This window comes from Aedes aegypti, chromosome 1 (genome assembly GCF_002204515.2).
Source record: "Aedes aegypti strain LVP_AGWG chromosome 1, AaegL5.0 Primary Assembly, whole genome shotgun sequence".
Lineage (NCBI taxonomy): Eukaryota > Metazoa > Arthropoda > Insecta > Diptera > Culicidae > Aedes > Aedes aegypti.
Window position 1 is genome coordinate 103,493,992 of NC_035107.1, and position 19,203 is coordinate 103,513,194.

General features: G+C 37.2%; 1 long non-coding RNA gene across 1 annotated transcript in view; it reads right to left on the minus strand.

Moving 5' to 3' along the window:
* Positions 1-985: 985 nt before the first annotated feature.
* LOC5569685 overlaps positions 986-19,203 on the minus strand; it is a 30,277-nt gene continuing 12,059 nt past the window's right edge. Inside the window, exons 2-3 of the long non-coding RNA XR_002500340.1 lie at positions 9,359-9,623; positions 986-1,583 (exon numbers count right to left, since the gene is read on the minus strand). This is a non-coding gene — a long non-coding RNA (uncharacterized LOC5569685). The remainder of the gene's footprint in view (positions 1,584-9,358; positions 9,624-19,203) is intronic.

Below are 19,203 nucleotides of genomic sequence, written 5' to 3' on the forward strand. Positions count from 1 at the left end.
ATTGAAAAAAAATTACAACTGTTTCAAAATTCGTCATGTATTTCCTAGGTATTGCAATACCTGATCCAATTATTATATGTAGAGTATGCACAAGATATTGTTTGAAGTATTTTATCTCTTATGCAGGGCTTGTTTATATCTTAGACGGGTAATAAATGGTATAGAATACCCTAGTTTGCCATTCTGCAGCAACATTCTTCTGCTCGGTTCATAGCTCCAAACACCAAGTGGCGCGTGACCACCATGAGAAAACAGAGAATTCAAATCAACTAGTGGTCGGTAATCGATTGCCAAGTTACTTTATCTAGTCAAAGATCATGGCTTACACTTTCATCACGCATAGCTGAACAGAGAAGCCTGTGTTGCAAGCAGACTCTCCTCCTCCATGGCGTAGGTTTGGTTGGACCGGTCTCGGTTCGTCCGGTGGAGGATTACCTTTTCATGTTTCTTGTTTTGCAACTGAGGTATGTATGTTGGTTATTGATGTTTTCCTCTTCGTAATGTAGCGGAAAGATACGATTCGAAATGAAGATGTGAAGGGCTTTAATAATCGTGATTTAATACAGTATCGATGAATGTTCGTTTCCGCATTTGTTTTAGTTCGAATTGAGGGTCTAAACTTGATCCACGTATGATTGAAGGTCATATGCGAAAATTTGATGCATGCATTTTGTTTGGGCAATTCTATTTCCAAAACTGCATCGTCGTTAAAGATCCTTTAGAAAGAGATCACTTTTCCACGCATAACGTATTTCCAATGAACGCTCAGTTAAGGAACAATTTCCTAGCTTCAATACTCATCCCTTTAACACTGCATATTTTCGTTCAAAAGGGTTGAATGAAACTTTATAATCGGTGCTGATGCAAAACTTACCCTTTACAATGCCGGCAGTTCAGACGCTCGATGTCACGTTCTTCCGGTGTGTGTAGAATGCGCAAAATCTATACCAACTGCAATGTATACTAGGCACAATAATCTTCACTACACACGTCCTTCCTTATCACGCTACTCTTCTTTTTTTGCACACGCGTTTTTGTTTTGACGACACACTTACGAGCCTCTGGTCGGATGCTGATTTAATGCTTTAACACACCAAGCACACTCTTCTCTGTGTTGTATACGGTCAACGTAAACCGGGTGGGCTACTTTTTCGCTTCTTCGCTATATCCACGCTCTTCTTCGGAGGGAACCCTTCTCGGATTCACCGCCGTATTCAAAACAACACACTCGGGAATGCACTCGGTCAGGTGTGCAGGATTCACACTAATACAGGCAGGCATGCACTCGCTAACTCCTCCGCCGCACACACTAACGAAATCCGTTCAGGTTGCAGCTCGTTGATCTCTCTTCAGGAGGGATGCGCCGCGCAAAAACTCGTTTTCGGACTCCCTTCGAATCTTCTCGGGTGGATTGTTTTGATAATCTTCACAGCATCCAGCAATAGCTATGGCGCGGTACCAACCAACCAACACACATGCACGTGGTCGGACGAAGCCTGGCTGGACAGCAATTCAGCAGCACAGGAGGCGACGCCTTGGAGCGGTGAGACGACGACGATACCGAAGAGATTGGTGTTGATAACCTTCCGGGGAGAACAGAAACAAAGAAGAGAAATAAACACATCATTCACTGATGGTGCAAGTAAGGTAGTTGGGAAAAGCACTCTCGCTAGGGTGTAACAGAAATAATCAATGTTCGAAAGAATTAAAGATATGGTTATTTTTATAGCATTTTTGTAGAACATACGAACCTTCTAAAAAAACTTTTAGAGACTCCGCCAGATATATCAAAAATGGAGATTTTTGGTTAGAAATTGTCATATTTTGAAGTTTTGTACAGATGCTTTTAAAGTGTACTAGTTTTTGAATATTTTTTTTTGTATACATAAAAAGTTCCATCAAAAGCCTGATAAAGTGAAGAATTTGGGCAAAATGAGTATAATAATGATCCGTGCTATTACCACTGTTACCACTCAGTTTCTCAAACTAAAATCAATTTGAAAACGTTATTTGAAGAGCTCAGCTTTCTTGTATATAGCATGAGAAATCCTACCAAATACCTTATAAAAAAGGGGAATTTGGGTGAAATGAACATGGTAACAACCGATTAGTTATAATTCCTGCTCCAACTTATTCAGACTATTATCGATTAAAAATGTTTTTTCAATACGTCATTATCAGTTCCCCTGCATATAGTGTGAGAAATCCTATCAGAAACCTGAAAACGTGAAGAATTCGGGTAAAATGAGCATGATACCGACCACGTAAAAAAATATTTCAATAGAATATAAACGATTTATTAATCATCTTTAAAATCTCCTTAATATCGCTAAAAGACGGTTGCTTGACCTGTTCAACTCATTCATGGAACACAACATTGTTCCACCTGAATGGAGACAGGTCAAAAAGGACAGGTCAAAAAGACAGGACTATTCAAAAGCCTGGGAAACCAGCGTCTGATCATAATTCGTACCGCCCGATCGCTATGTTATGCTTAAGGAAATTGTTAGAAAAAATGATCCTTTCCCGACTCGATCACTAAATCGATTCAAACTGCTTTCCAGTACTCAATTTGGCTTTCGCTAGGGCAAAAGAACAAACGATTGTCTAGCGTTGTTTTCATCAGCAACTGACTTAAGTCGTTCTGGATATTAAGAGCACTTTTGATTCAGTTTCCATAGAAATATTGTCAGAAAACTTGCACAATCGTGGACTACCTGGAATATTGAATGATTTCTTGTACAATCTGTTGTCAGAAAAACACATGAGCTTCACTCTCGGTCAACTGACAACTTCCAGAGTTAGCTATATGGGTCTTCCCCAAGGCTCATGCCTAAGTCCCTTGCTTTATAATTTTTATGTTAAAAATATTGACAACTATTTGGAAGAACCATGCACGCTGAGACAACTTGCAGATGATGCTGTGGTCTCTATGAAGGGTCCACGAGCGGAAATCCTGCAAAGACCATTGCAAAATTCCCTTTATAATCTATCCACTTGGGCTAGAAATTTAGGGTTCGAGTTTGCGCCGCAAAAAACTCAACTGGTTGTATTTTCTAGGAAGCGGAATCCTGCCCAACTGAAGCTTAAGCTTTTGGGAACAGACATCGACTAGTCTTTGACTTTAAAGTACCTTGGGGTCTGGTTTGATTCAAAAGGCACTTGGCGAACCCATATTAGGTATTAAACGGGAAAATGCCAACAAAGGATCAATTTTCTACGAACAATCACCGGAACATGGGGGGTGCTAACCCGGATGACCTCATAAAACTGTATAAAACAACCATTCACTCTGTTCTAGAGTATGGCTCTCTGTTTTCTCTCAGCAGCAAACTGACACCTGATTAAATTGGAACGAATTCAATATCGTTGTTTACGTATCGCCTTAGGGTGTTGTGATGTACATTTAGCGTGTAGGTGATCGGGCGAAATCCCGAATGATTCGTTAACCGAAAACCGATGTATAGGATCGTTGGAACGATATAAGAATCCGAAGAAAATGTAATAGAATAAGTCTTTACGAAAATCTCAACAAATCCACACCTTATTATTTAATCTTACCTCTCCGAAGTAAGCCCCGATTATCTAGTGTGAATCTGGTAGAGAGATCTAAAAGGTGTATGCACTCGACCTAGCGGTTCTGGCAGGGGTTTTACCACTACAGAACCGATTCTGGAAGTTCTCCCTAAGAATACTTATTAAGTGTGGAGTAAGCAACACACTCGTTATCGAAAACTTCGAAGAAATGCTCAAACTGAATACTCAATCAAAATTCATGAAAGTCTATCTCTACTTCATGTCATCTGACATAAGTCTTTTATGTTACAACCTTCCACGTGTACACTTCACCAATGACAGTTCCTCTGTTGAATAAGGCCTGTTCATTTAAGAAAGTGGACACGTGTTTTTTACAGTAAACTGTTTATTTTCGAACAAATTCATTAGTTTACCTAAAATACATGGAAATCAACGTAATTTCGACCAAATTCACATAAATTTGAACATTTATTGAGCATTGCTGGAGAATGCTCTTACTTTTCTCATGATACCTCCCATAAGGTTCTGCACAACTTTTTTCGGAAATTTTCGTTGTGCTGCTGTTCATTGTGACCACATTTTCTTGAAAAAATCGATGGAGCTTGCTTCTCTTCCATCCTTCTTAAGATGTCGTTTGATTATTGCCCAATATGTTTCAATGGGGCGTAGTTCTGAGCAATTTGATGGATTCGATCATTTTTCTACAAATTCGACTTTTTCCTTCCTGTGCATCTCCAAAGTAGCTGAAGCATAGTGAGCCGATGCTAAGTCTGGCAAAAACAATGGAGGCATGGTATGCTTTCAGTAAATGGGCAGAAGCAATTTTTTAATGCATTCAGTTCTGTAATTTTCGCTGTTGATTGAACCCGTGGTGAAATATGTAGTATTTTCATACTGCAGGAGCAAATTGCTTTCCATAACAAATCATTTTTCACAAATTTTTCTGTTGGGATGTATCGTACGTCGTCAGGAATATCTGTTTTGGCCAAAGCGTTGAAAAAAATCAATTTGGACACTTCGCGATTTTAGCCAAATCTCGGAACGACAGTTTTTCTGTAGACCATTTGTGCATAAAAAAATTGCGAGTCGCCATGTCAATTCGACCCATCGCTTGGAATTTATAATTTTTTTATGTCAAAATAAACACTTGGGTACACACTGAAACAAAATTTTATTTGTTTTTATAAAATTTTCACACCAAAATGTTAATATTTAGGTGTCCACTTACTTAAATGAACAGTCCTTACGATCTGACCATGGAACAAGCTATGCACGAAATTCCAGATCAACTTCGATGTATAACTATCCCACGTATTTTTAACGCAAAGTACCAGAATGTCGATTCCTACAGGAGATATTTCACTGACGGGTCCCGTATCAATGGATCCACTGGCTTCGGTGTCTTAAATGAAAACTCTTCCGCCTTCCGAAAACTTCGGAAACCTTGCACGGTTCATGTTGCTGAGCTGGCAGCAATCAACTTCGCTTTGGGGATGATCTCAAACATGCCCGCAGAAGAAAATAATTTAAAAAAGTATTAGTTTTGGAGCTTCTGAAATATCATCCTAAATACCTATTTTTCGACACTATGGGGCAAGTGTGCCACCCATATGGGGCAAGACGGCCACCGAATGAACATCGCAAGTAATGCTATTTGTAATGAAATTTTCTTTATTTCCTATTAATATCACTTACAAAGCAGACGCTAATCGATAGTTTAAAATATAATTTTAGGTTCACCGTAATAAGGGGATGCTTTATAACAAGGTTTAAAACATGCGTACCACCCTATTACTCAATTCAAATTACTAAAATCGTTATTTTTGTCTTAACTCAATACAATATTTGTATTACTCTTATATGACGGCGAATATGTATAATATTAAACTAGATGAGCACTAAATAACTGTTGAATATTGATGTAGGTATGTAGAACGGTACTTAATAGGCCGAAAAATTCCAAAATTCCTAGAGATTCCTTCCGAGCCTGGTGGAAAGGTTTGGACGTAAGTCAAGATTCCATTCGCGTTATGTCAAGACTTATGTCCAACCATTACTCGCTAGATGCACATATGCACAGGCAATATTTGTAATAGGTGTGGTTCCGGTTACGATGACATCGATCACGTAGTTTGGCAGTGCCCGGATATGGACGCCTCCAGAGCGCAACTTATTTTTTTCTTTTTTATCCTTTGGGTTGGATTGAGGATCCTGGCCATCCGGCAGACAAATACCGGCAAGAAATTGGTACCAACTTCATGACACGATAATAGAGCTACCACGGTATACCTCCCGGATGAACTGCAGAGAACCCTAAACCCAATCCTTACCATGTCCTTCCCTTTCAAAATTGTGACCATTAACCTCGAGTTGCCACGAGTACCCTGGCTACCCCCCCCCCCCCCGTACTAATTTTGGTACTGAAAAGTAAATAAATTATAAATACAAAAAATGAATTTCGGCTCCGTAAAGCGTTAAACGCGATTGAGCCTTATATAAACGAACTAGTGAAAAAACGATTTCCTGTGTATAATATGACACAGATTATGTGGAAAATCTGATAAAATGAATAAATAGTGTAAAATGGGAATAATTACGATCCCTGCGTTCAAGTAAAACTCCTGCACTCACATCTTTATACTTCTATCGTTTGAAAACCGATACATCAATAGCTCATGCACAACTTCTCTGCATATAATATGGAAAATCTTATCAGAACCTGAACAAAATAATAAATTAGGGAAAATGGTCCGTGCGGTCAATTCTAACTCCTGAACTCACTTTTTCAGACTGTTATCGCTTAGAAAGATTATTTCAATAAATCATGAACAGTATCCCTGCATATAATATGAGAAAACCTATCAAAACTTGATAAATAGGGGAACTCGTGTATGATGAGCTTGATACCGAACCAGGTCTAACTCCTGCACTCACATCTGCACTCCTGCCGTATGAAAAACGTTGTTTCAATAGCTCATACACAGTTTCCCTGTATATAATGTGAGAAATTCAACTAAAACCCTAATAAAAATGGGGAATTTGGATAAAATGGCCATGAGAACCACTTTCATGCAATTCCTTAGACAATTTTACAAAAGATGCAAGTATTTTCTCAAGGGCTACGCGTTGCGTTCACAAGATACAGAATTCTTCGTCGGTTTGCTACCTTCTTCCCAATGTGTGTTGGCAGAATCTTCTGAAATCTATCGGCAGGATTTTTGATGATTTTTTTTTTGTATCTGTAGTATACGCTGTACACTGTACTGTAAGCATTATTTCCTAATGTTTTCAAGAAACTTTTTTTTCTATCTTTATTAACGAGATTTTTAGCCCTGGGCTAGTTCATCTCGGGACCAAAGACTTTACTTCCCTTCCGAAGGAAGACGTCACTGAAATTTTTAGTGACTATCTCGGGGATGGGATTCGATCCCAGGTCCTCGGCGTGAAAGGCGTGTGTTCTAACCACTACACCGTCCCCTTTTTAAGAAATCTCTGGAGATATATCGGGAAAAATACTCAAAGTAAAAATTGGAGATAGATAACTCTTAGTAAATAACTGTAAAAATTCTCATATAAAAACTTATCTGAGAAGTAAGCTCTGTTCCGATTGCATATCTTTGATGTAAAGCTAAAAAAATAATTTTTGAGAGCATTTCAGTCATGAGTCATTTTTGACCCATGATGTGTCACTTTTTCTTAATGCATTAGGAAGATTAATGGCGTTTTCGGTTTTAAAGCTGGGGTCAGAGCTGACCCGACTCGCAATAAACGAACGAAAATGGATCCAGATTTGAGTCAAATTGACTGTGTCATTCCTACATTTGAACTGTCAGCCAAAAAATTTCATCAAAATTCACTTCTTTGAGTGCGAAAAGGCAAAAAAAGTCTCAATAATAATCTAATGAATAATGTTGAATGCTTTCGTAAACATCTCTTTTTACTAATTTATTCATATGATCGTTAACTTTGTAAAAAAATGTAAACAATCCATTTTTGACAGTTCGTCCCCGCTCAGGTTGGATCGCGAAATATCGGCAGAGCGAACCTCGTTGTGGTAGGGTTGAACCTGGGACGGATCCGACCCGGCCCCATAAAAAAACGTTTTGACTGCTAATAGTGCTGACCCAGGGCGAAACTTGGTTCACCCCAGCAATAAACGAAAACGCCATAAGTAAATGAGAAAAATATCATCTTTTTCCAATAACACCTTTTTAGAAACGCCATTTTGACAGTTGAATTGTCGAACAAAGGGTAAATCTCAGTTTATTCATAAACGTAACGGACTTCGCATATTTGTTCCATAAACTTTGTAATATTAGGAGATTTCTTAAGCGTCTGTTGTGGAGTTCTGCACTATTTCCCAGCAATCATTTCAATGTTTGTATTTGTACGCACCTTATGGTTTAGATTTTATTGAATTACTACAAACTAATTAGCGGAAAAGGACACTGCTTGGACTGTGAACAAAATTGAATATATTTCAAAAGCTAATAACGTACGATTGCACAAGATTACTCATAGAAAAAAATATAGAAAAATTGTAGGCTTTGAAAACATCTGCACAAAACGTGAAAATATCACAATTTTCATTAAAACAATTTTGTTCAGCAATTTTTCATAAACTAATCTGGCGGAACCTCTGAGACAGTTTTTATGTTCTATAAAAATGCTATAAATAACAGTATCTTTTAAACTAGTGTTGAGCCATGACTTTTCGGACATTCTTTTTTCTTATTCTGGAACACCCTAACTCTCACACACTTGTAAGCTGAAATTGGTATAGAGTAGGCTATATACGAGTGAGTGGTGAGGATTGCCTGCTGTCTGTAACACACATCAAAGGCGCCGGCGGCGAGGTGGCGTGGAAAAGCGGGTTTTCAATGGATGCTGCGATGGTGAAATGTGTATTTTCTTTTCTCTTTTTTTTGCGTGTATGGATTGTAACGAAAATTGGGTTCTTTGTACGCTTTTGGGGGTAAATTTTGCACTTTTCTATCTCTAATTGCTCGTAATCAGCTTTTTGAACAATTTATTAGAATTAGTAGCTATTGTTGTTGTAAAGTTTATTCTTCTGTATAAAAATCACTCCTGAAAGCGCTGTGAACCCACTTTTTGTGAGAGATTGTGCAAGCTAATTTAAGCGAGCATGTGAAATAGATTATATGGGTGGCAAACTTAGATCGAAACATATCCCACTATATCGAATCGACTCTATTGATACATATGTACATGTATCCAATATATTCTCATATATTTTTTATATTATTCTCATTCACTTATATATTATATATATACGTTTAATTTCTTAATATTCCATGTACTCTGATAGTGAAATCAGGGCTGGTAACTGCTAAGGGTCTTAAAATAGGAATTTCATAGACTTCTTCTTGGCATTACGTCCTCACTGGAACAGAACCTGCTTCTCAGAGCCCATGTTCAATAAGCACTACCACAGCTATTGACTGAGAGCTTTTTTGTCAAAGTTGCCATTTTCGCATTCGTATATCGTGTGGCAGGTACGATGATACCTTATGCACAGGGAAGTCAAGGGAATTTCCATTATGAAAAGATCCTGGATCGACCGGGAAATTCTTCTCAATTATTATTAATTTTAAAATATTTTCTAAAGTGAATCATAATGTAACGCTCTTCAATACATATAATTGAATTTTTATGAGAATATACTGGACACGGTCTACGTCATTTGATGATTCGATGTCAAATTTAACCACTCCGCCCTCTTTTCACATGTTCCGCTAGATGTGTGCAAATGTAGAAGCCAGATGATAAAACCCAGGGAAGCCCAAACCAATTGTTTCACCTCTTTCCACTTGTCTGCAACAAGAGCAGTGCAGTAAATCCGCTTCCCTTTTCTCCCTGCTCGAATCAACTTGTAACGCTTTTCGCAGACACTGCAACTCCAGCACAGCCTCAAACTCTAAAACTCCACTTTTTGGGGGGCACACACAAAAGCACCGTGTGTGTAAGTGAGCTGCAGCCTGTTGAGTGTATTTTTCGAAACACAGGCTTTTGTTGTCTTAAATTATTTTCAATTTGCTGCTCCACTCGAAGTAACACTGAAAAGCCTATAAAACAGAAACGGGCAGATATGATAATGATTTCCAAAATAAAGGCAAAAATGTTCGCGCAATTCTTTTATCTTTCTTGTGAAGTTGGCTCTCGGTCTGCTCTGCTCTGCTGCGAGTTCCCCTTTACTCAAACTCAACCAACAAAATTTCGGTCTTGGATTATGGAACGCATTGTTGTGCGAGAGACGCCCTCTCACGATTGCGAACAAGTCGATCATGTTAATCATCTAACGCTTTGTACTTGCTTTACTCACTTCTGGACATCCGTTATTTTTGGCGGTTGGAGTTATGCCACAGTTTTTGCACGAGAATCTTCATCCGAATTTGTAATAGAGTGTTGGTCGTAATAACGTGCTGTTTTGTATAGAATTCCAATCCGGATTGAGCCATACAGTTGAGGTTGTTGAAGTCCATTATTCATTAACCTTCTTCTTCTTTCTGGTGTTTAGTCCCTGCGACGTTACGAGTCTGCGTTTTTCAACTTAGAGTTCTATGAGCATTTCGATAGTTATACTTGAGAGTTTTTCTATTCCTTGACCATTTCGGTTTTGGATGAATCTTGTGTGGCGGGCACGAATATACTCTATGCCATATGAGTCGAGAAAATTTCCAACCCAAATAGATCTCTTCAACTGGTGAGATTCAAATCCAAGGTGTGGTTTTGCTGAATAGCTGCGCGTTTACCGCGACGGATATTTGGTTTCCAATAACAATAAGGCCCATCGAAATAAAAACAAACTGTGTTCAGATACTCATACACCCGATTGCAAAACAAATCAGTTCAAAAATCTAAAAACCGTGTGAAAAAGTAACACTATTGCTCGACGTTACATGCAAAAATAAGCTTTTGGCAAAAAAATTATTTGCGATTCTCTTCTGCCTTAAGCTAAAGGCCTCGAGTTGCTACGAGTTGAAATGTGCACGGATAAGAAAATGAGCAGCTTGACAGATGGACGCGAGGTGATCGAAAGGTGAAAGCGGCACTATGATGAACACCAAAATGGCGCAGAGAAAATAGGCAACAATTGAAGAATAAAAAAGCAATCGGTAAGGATGGTATTGAAACCGAACAATGTTTATACTTTCTAGATCATTTGTAGTATACATTACTACATTTAGATTTTTCACAAATCTACAATTTTTCCTTCGGGTTTCCCGGTCTATTCGATTATACAAACACGTAAATACAATAGTGAGAAAATTGTATAAATCATTTAACTCATTCTCAAGCTAACCCGTGAATTTTAAAGAGATATAAAAAAATATGATTAAAACAGAGTTGTTCATGGATCTAATTTGAATTCCAGTTTTGATTACCGGAAAATCGTAAATTTTACTGTGGCCCTGTTGATTAACTGCTGGTCTGCCTACCATAATATGGTTTGAATCCTACAGAAACTGAAGATTTCTTTGTAAACTTTTTTTATCGCAAACTGTGCTTGTAAAGTGAAAGCACACCAGCTGCTATGACCCTTCACCAAACGAAAAAAAATCATACTTGAAGCACTTGAGCCTATGAAAAAAAAAATCAGTTTATTGTGAAAAACATTTGTGGCATGACTGGTGCGCACAGATTTGATGGAGATTTTTTTCTGATAATAACGGTCAGGAGATCACCGTGGCGCGCCTTCAGAATTTTCGTGAGCCTACTACTAGCGCAGCACACTAGGATTCCGATGAGCAGTGAGACGGTTTGATTGGAGATTCGTAAGTATATTTATGCAGTATTGTGAAAAACTTAATTTCTCACAACTCACGCTTGAGATTTTTCATGAGTGAGTTGTCAATCATGCAACTCAGCAGTCAAAAAACCATGGATGAGTTAGCTCACCTTTTTGACTCATTGTCTCGTATTTCCACAGTTTACTCACACACGGCAATAATTTCTTGTTAGTCTGGTAAAATTATATTAATCCTTTCTAACGTAAACAACAACATTCGGGTTTCACGAGTTTGTGCCGGGTTTTGCGACTGAATCATTTGTTACGGTTTGAGTTGATTGAGTTGACTTTGCATCAAAATCTCAAGCGTGAGATTTGCGAAGCAGATCTCTAATGAGTTTGCTCTCACGAGAGAGCGTATTGATTGAGATTTTTAGTGTGAGTCTATCAACAGTGCATTTATGTACTCCTGAGAAATATGTAACTCTACTTTAAAAGGACCAGAATAACTATCCATTCATCCTTTTGGGAAAATACATCCAAACATAAAAAAACGTAAGGAATGGGTCACATGCATGGCCTGATTCGCTACTCACCACATAGTAACGCACATCCGCTAGTGTCTAAATCACTAAAAGGTAACGCGAAATACATTTGTATGGCGAAATGCATCTAACGAATTATTTCTCTAACTATTTCGGTTGTACGTAATGATAATGACTATCAGCCTACCAAATATTTTTTTTTGATGAACGCTTTCATTTACGAGAAATATGAAGATACAGTATTGGACAAAACATTTGCAACTTTTTCGATTTTCCATACAAAATGACCAACCAGCTAGATCTCAGTTATTTATGGACCGAATCGAACGAAATTTTCACAAAACATCAGATATAACTTGAATGTTGACATATATTTTTGAGTGTTTTTTTTCCAATCACGAGTTCATAAGTAATAACGGTTTAACTAAAGTGTAATTTTTGACGAAAAATTCAAAACTATTTATCTCAAAATCTAATAGCCCTACACAAAAACTGTTTTCAGCGAACTTATTTATCTCGTTAAAATATACAACTTAGCTGAAGATACCATAAAGCTATCCCTTATATATGTTTAGTTATTTCATTTATAAAAAATCATCAAAAAATTCACTTTAGTCAAACTGTTATTGCTTTTGAACTTGTGATTGGAAAAATCACTCAAAAATATATGTTAAAGTTCAAGTTATGACTTATGATCTGCCAAAATTTCATTCAAATCGGTCCATAAATAACTGAGATATATCTTGGTCTTTTTGTATGGAAAATCGAAAAAGTTGCAAATGTTTTGTCCAATACTGTAGATACCGTTTTGATTCATATTACGGACAGCTTCAAATTCCGGACGCTCTACTTCGTATGGGAAACATTTCACACGAAATGTTTCAATTTTTGCCGATCAAAAGTTCTCACTTTCGAGGCTTGTTTAATAAGCATTTTCCATAGATATCTATTGAAACTTGTAATGCCCAACTGCCTTCGACATCTCTTTAGTGGTTTAACAAATTCAATTTATCATTTGGCTGTTCTATCTACGTTTTACTTGAGCTGTCCGGAATTCGAATCAAAATGTCCGGAATATGAGGCAAACGTGAGGTGGCGTCCGGAATAAGAATCGTGAAAAGTCCACACATTTATATTTATTTTAAATTATTCATGTTGCGGAATCAAAATGTTCACCCACCAATCGAAAGTTAAGTGTTTCGATAGCTCGATAACGTGGAGGAATCTTACAGAATGATTTATGTTATATGCTTAATGATGAGTTTTACTTCACTGAGGCCTTAAGTGTCCGTTATATGAATCATTTCCCATACAAAATAAAACGCTGATCAACTTTGGACAAGAACAGAGCAGGTAACACTGCGGAACACGGTTTTGTCTCAAGCACCAAAATACCGCTATTAACTTAATTAAGGATTGCTGAATTCATTGCCATTTTCAGAAATATCATAGCACGTCTAGTTATTGAGATATTGGCTGTTGAAAATGCTAAATTTGACTATTTCAGCTAACTTGCATGCAAGTTGTCCAGCTTGTATGGCAATTTATTTGCCTAATTTGCATCAGAACTCAAACTTTATGTGTATAACAATACTTATAAACAAAGTTCATAATACTTCCGATGCTCAAACGTTATTTTTGTTGGTTTGGAAAAGTATTGTATTTTACCATACAAGAGAAACAAAGAATTTTGTATGGAGACTGCAAGTATGTTGAAACAATCGATTTAATCTAAATTTAACCGTGCAATTTCAACCAAATTATATCTGAAATGTAAGTTAAAGTCCTATTTTGCATGCTTGGTGGATTAGATCAGATCCCAAAAATTTATGATGAATCATTGTTTAATTTCTATGTAAACATCAATGAAACCAGTGTTTTATGCAACTTTGGCGACCTGTAGCTAAAAATTGTGACGTGCTGGAACATTTCTGAAAACGGCATCAGATTCAGCAGCCCCAAATTTACTAGAGACACATAATTTGATTCTTGAGACACGCAAAAATGTCATTTTTGTTACGCTGTGTAATCCATTGGCTTAGGGACTTTTATACGTTATCCAGTGTTTCAACGTAAATCAACAGAAATTCAAAAATTAACATTTATTGTAACAAAAAATAATCTTAACAGCCTTCGGTAAAGTTGTTCAGCAGAGCAAGAGCTATCCCAGACAACCAGAAATCGCATGAAAGTTCATGTTACAACTCGTTTATTCATACTAATTACATCAAACCCGCAAAACACCGTGGATAAACTCGTCAGATTGATGAGTTTCCTCGCATAAAACACTTCTATTCTGAGTTCATTTGTACACTTTGATTCGTCTCGTACACTCGTACAAAGTAAGTCGAATCAATCCGTAACAGCTGTCAAATCAACATTTGTTATCATAAGTTAAGTCGCATAAAATCACTGGTTAGTTCGGAAGGATATTTATACACTCGCATTGTATGTTATTATACATCACATAATATATGCACGCATATCGCCTCCACTTTTGTACGTAAAAGGCCTTTTTGCGACATCTCATAAGTGAAATTTTGTTGAATTGAACATTTGTTTGAGAAATCAGTCGCTTGATGGCGGCAGTAACAAATGTTATTTAATCGTCTGTATCTCAAGATCCTAGAAGGTTGGTGTCTTTGGCAAAGCTATTTAGCAAATCATGGGTTTTCTTGTGGTAGAAAATGTGTTTCGAAACACATCCGCTAGGTGGCCCAAACTATTGTAAAGATTTCCGCAAAGTTGTTCGACAGCTAGAGCTATCTGGCGATGAAAAATGTAACTGAGAATTCAGCCGCTAGGTGTCACTAGTAACGAATTTTATTCAATCTTTTCAGTTAGAAGGTTGGTGAAAAGCAGAAAAGAGCTATCGGGCGATACAAAATCTTATTATAAATCCATCCGATAGTTGAAGCTGATAAATTTTTTTAACATTCTGTACCTAACGATCTTGTGGCCAGAAGATTGATGTCGGCGGCAAAATTATTCTGCGTGGATCAAGGATTTCCTGACAGAAAAAAAAAATTGAAATACATCCGTAGCTTTAATAACTATTAATTTTACACTTATATATGTCAAGATTCTGATAAGCTAAAATATTGGTGTAAAAATGTTCAAATAAAAATTGTAGGGCGAACATTTTTGTATAAGGTACTGTTCATATTTTTCTTTCTTTACTTACATTTTTTCGGGATTGGTGTCAAATTCTTTTATTGTGCATTTCTTTCATCACTGGACTATCGCAGAAGTTTTTACAAGAGCAAGAACAAAGTGTTAAATAAAAGTGTGCGATTGCATCAAATCGAGTCGGTGTACTCAGCGGGGTTATTCATCTCAGTCCAAAGAATAAACCCTCTGCACCCACCAGCATGATTCGCATGATTGCAATCCCGCACTTTTATTCGCATTTTCACACTTATGACGCCGCACTTCGCAGTCCAGTAGTGAAAGAAATACATAATATTTAGTTACAAACGCTTACAAGTGTGTTACCCTCCTCCTTCTTTTTGTCTTAATCTTGAAACATCGCCACTGTGGCGCATGGCCGGACAAAACCTCAAATATTCATGTTTTCAAATCATTTGTAAATATTTTTTATAGACTTCTATATCATTTGGTGACGTTTCCTGAAAATTTGAGAGTAATCTGTTTTGTTTTCGATTTTTGGCAGCATCGTAAGTGCGGGAAAGTCAGCAAAATTGGACTGCTTACAATTTATCAATTATGGTTTACCTATCAAACTTCAAACAGCTGTATCTCAATGAAATCATAACCGATTTAAGCTCAATAAGTTTCATTTGAAAGTGTAGTTTTAAGCCATTGGTTGGACTTCAATTACATCATTTTTAACACATTGAGTTGTTATTTGTAGCAAAAAATGTTTATCACAATCTTCTTCTAAAATGTTGATAAATTTTCAAAGTTTCGTTCGTTTTATGTGAAGTGTTTCGGGTAAATGAGTCACTCACTATGAAGCAGCAAATTATCTCTACTTTCAGAGATGCAATAGTTTTTCTTGCCCCTTTTTGCCCCTGAAGTTAAAAAATCAATTTTCATTTTCCATTATAATTTATCTATTTCATGATTCAAATCAGTATGATGCGTCATAACCTGATTAAACCTTTACTGAATTTACTAAAAGGAACTTAAATATGTATCTCTATTCCAGGTTTATGCACAAATTTCTGCATTAAAACTTTTTTTTTGTAATAATAGCCTTTTTATTCGATTGGATGAAAAAAAAGAACAAATTTCACTTGAAAATCGAATTTTCAATTTGACAGTTATTTCCAACGGGATGATATCAGATATCCCAGTTAGCTAATAAATTACCATTATCAAGCGATTTTGGACGTATTTGAGGTTTTGTCCGACCTTTGTATGAAGGCCCGCCACTGTGCATCGTTTCAATTTAATAGCAGGCAAGCTTCCTTATCCCAACCATCTACTCCATCAACTATTAAGTATTTCTTGGAAGAAGACGAGAAAGAATTCAGAGTGTTGAAGTATTATTGGGATCAATTCTCTAAGTGTAGTCAAAAAACATTGATCATATTCACTACAATCTTATATCATGAAGTGTGTAGCGAAACGGACATGATTTAATGAGAAAAGCTTTGAATGAAAGTTTGACTAGTCGACTTCTTAGACCCGATTCAATTCAGTTGTCGAAGTTTACATAGGAAAACATTATTTTGGCGTTATCCAATACTCATTACTTCGTAATCTAGATAAACCTTTGAATGTGCATCGTTGGGCACATCTTCTAACTAGCAAAAAGCATTAGGCGACGGCAAAACTGTAGATAATGAACTGTGGGAAAGTTTAAAATCCCAACAATTAATTTCAAAACACGGTTTCCAGTTAAAAAGCAGTTGTCAAACGAGTACATGAATTCGCAATTGAACAATCGCGTGGAAACAAAATGGTAACCGGTCCATCTGGTCGGTCTTTCTCGGCGCATTATGGTTCGCCTTTTCAATCATCTCTGACCCATTATTTCGAATGTTCTCAAATGCGAAAAGTGTACAATAAAATCGCAATAATTTCATTACCCCCCTCACAGCCTACCCCCTTTTGTTTCTTCAACGGGGGCGAACAAGTTATTGCAGCTACATTGTGTTGCTCCTATTAATATCATCATCCGTGAAACGGCTACCTCTAAGGAAACCTGATTTCTAGCGCATCAATAGACCCCGACCGACCGACCAACTCGAGCTCTCCCGAATAATTATGTTCGAGAAGAGGAACGAGAGGGCGGGCAAAAAAGAGGCCTACCGGTTCTCCCAGAGCGCCTGCCAACAACCAACCGCCCACCGGGGGCTTCCAGCAATTCGAACATTGGCTCGCTCCACTGCTGCACAATGGTCTGAATAGACTCATGTGTCTTAATAATAGGAGCCAAAGTCTTCATGCTACAAAAGAAAAAACTAGACAAGAACCAAACACAGACCAAACAATATCCAATAACAAATAAATCCAAGCAAGAATCAAGAGTTTTCATAAGGATTTTCCAGAGAAATCAGGGTATTCTACCTGATTGTAATGATATTTCTGAGTTTTTTTAGATTACAATAAGTATTACTAATGACATTAAAGATATAAGTATTGCATGAATTATCCCTCGATGAAAAGCTGGAGAAATTTACAGAAAAGCTTTTGGAAAAGCAATTTAGGAATTTCTAGAAGTGTTGAGACATTCATAGAGCAAGTTCTGGAAGAAACCTGCAACCGTCGGCGTTAGAACACCTGGAGAGATCCTCTCAGGGTTTCAAGGAAACATAACTAGACGGATTTCTTTGAAAGCTGTGGTATAAACATTAGAGATTTTTTCGCAGATAACTCCGGTAAGAATAATTGGAATATCTATGAAAACTCTCTGAAGGAATTCCTAAAATAATCTCAGAGAAAGTTTCTGAGAGAATTGATAGGAAATCTGGAGGAATCTCTGAAAGAATAACAAAAAGAATTCCTGAGGCTTTTCCTAGGGGAATCTGAGCAAAAATGCCTGAATAACCTGAGGAATGATCGCGTAAGAGTTTCTGAAGGTTTTTCGGAATTCTCTAAAATTGTGCACCAGAATTCACTGCAAGGAAAGAATAAAAAAACTAATTCCCGGGACTATTTTGGTTAAAAAAAAAACTTTTAAAAACTTCCTTCAAAACTTTTTTGTTTGGAAAAAAAATTGTGGGTTCGTTTTACAGCAAACTTTTAGAAAATGTTATTATGAACAACTTTGAAGAATGCACTATTAATTTCCTCACATTTAGTTCTTTGTTTCACATTTCCCCTTACATTTTGAATCAAACTACTGTGTTTGAGGAATTTTGTGGGTAATTTCTAAAACTTTGCTGAAAGAGCAAGCATTTACAAATTTCCTGCTAAATTTTCGATTCGGATCATTGTGCACTGGCACCAATGCGCCACGTGCGTGCATTTCAAATTGCGGGAAGGCCAAGTGCATCCAACAAAGGCCTTTTCCACACAACAAAAGTGGGAACCTCAGCCAACAATAACAGCAAACTGCGCTTGTCTTGTCATTGAGATAAAAAAAAATGCCTCTTCTTAAGGTCTTTTAAGGTTTTCAGCGAGTACCTTAGGGGCACTTTGCAGAGACAAGATTTTACAAGGCGGGGATTAATAAGCATTGTACCCACAGCTACTGTGCAAATAATAGTTTAGAAAAGATTTCACTTTCCTCAACTCGGAGCCACGAGTACCAGCTATAATAAAAATGCGAGTGAATGCGTGAGATAAAACTTATCAAAACTTGTGTTTCCTCCACTCTATTGTCTCCGTCAAACGTTTGCGCTGCTCCGGATTGAATCCGGTGGGCTGGCTGACTGAGTGGAAAATCGCGTTGGAGGAAAACTGCCGTGCTCGCGTTTGAACTTTTGCTTTTCTTGTGGCCTTATAGTCGGCGTGTGCGAGGGAGTTTTCGAATTTAAAGTGCGCAATCAAAACAATTGGAGGAAAGTGCACTTTCATTTAGGAGATATCATGTTGTGTAATTTACAATTTAAATAAAAAAAATAACAACGGGCGGATGATAACGGGATTAAAAGAGGCACATTCATCTGTGTTATGGATGCTTGATTATTTAGTGATTGTTGAACTTCCCAAGAGTGAAATGTAACTCTAACAATGTTAACAATAATTGATAATTCAGTTTAACAGGGCTGGTTGCGACTGAGTGCGTAGAGCATAGAAACTGACACCTCAGTGCTGAAAAGGAGACCAAACAGGAATCAAAAAATACCCAAGAGAATTAATAAGCATTCCTCTGGGAATCTGACCATATAATTATTTCTTAGACTGCCTTCGGGACATTACGCCTAATATTACGCAGTTTTTTTTTCTTATAATTTC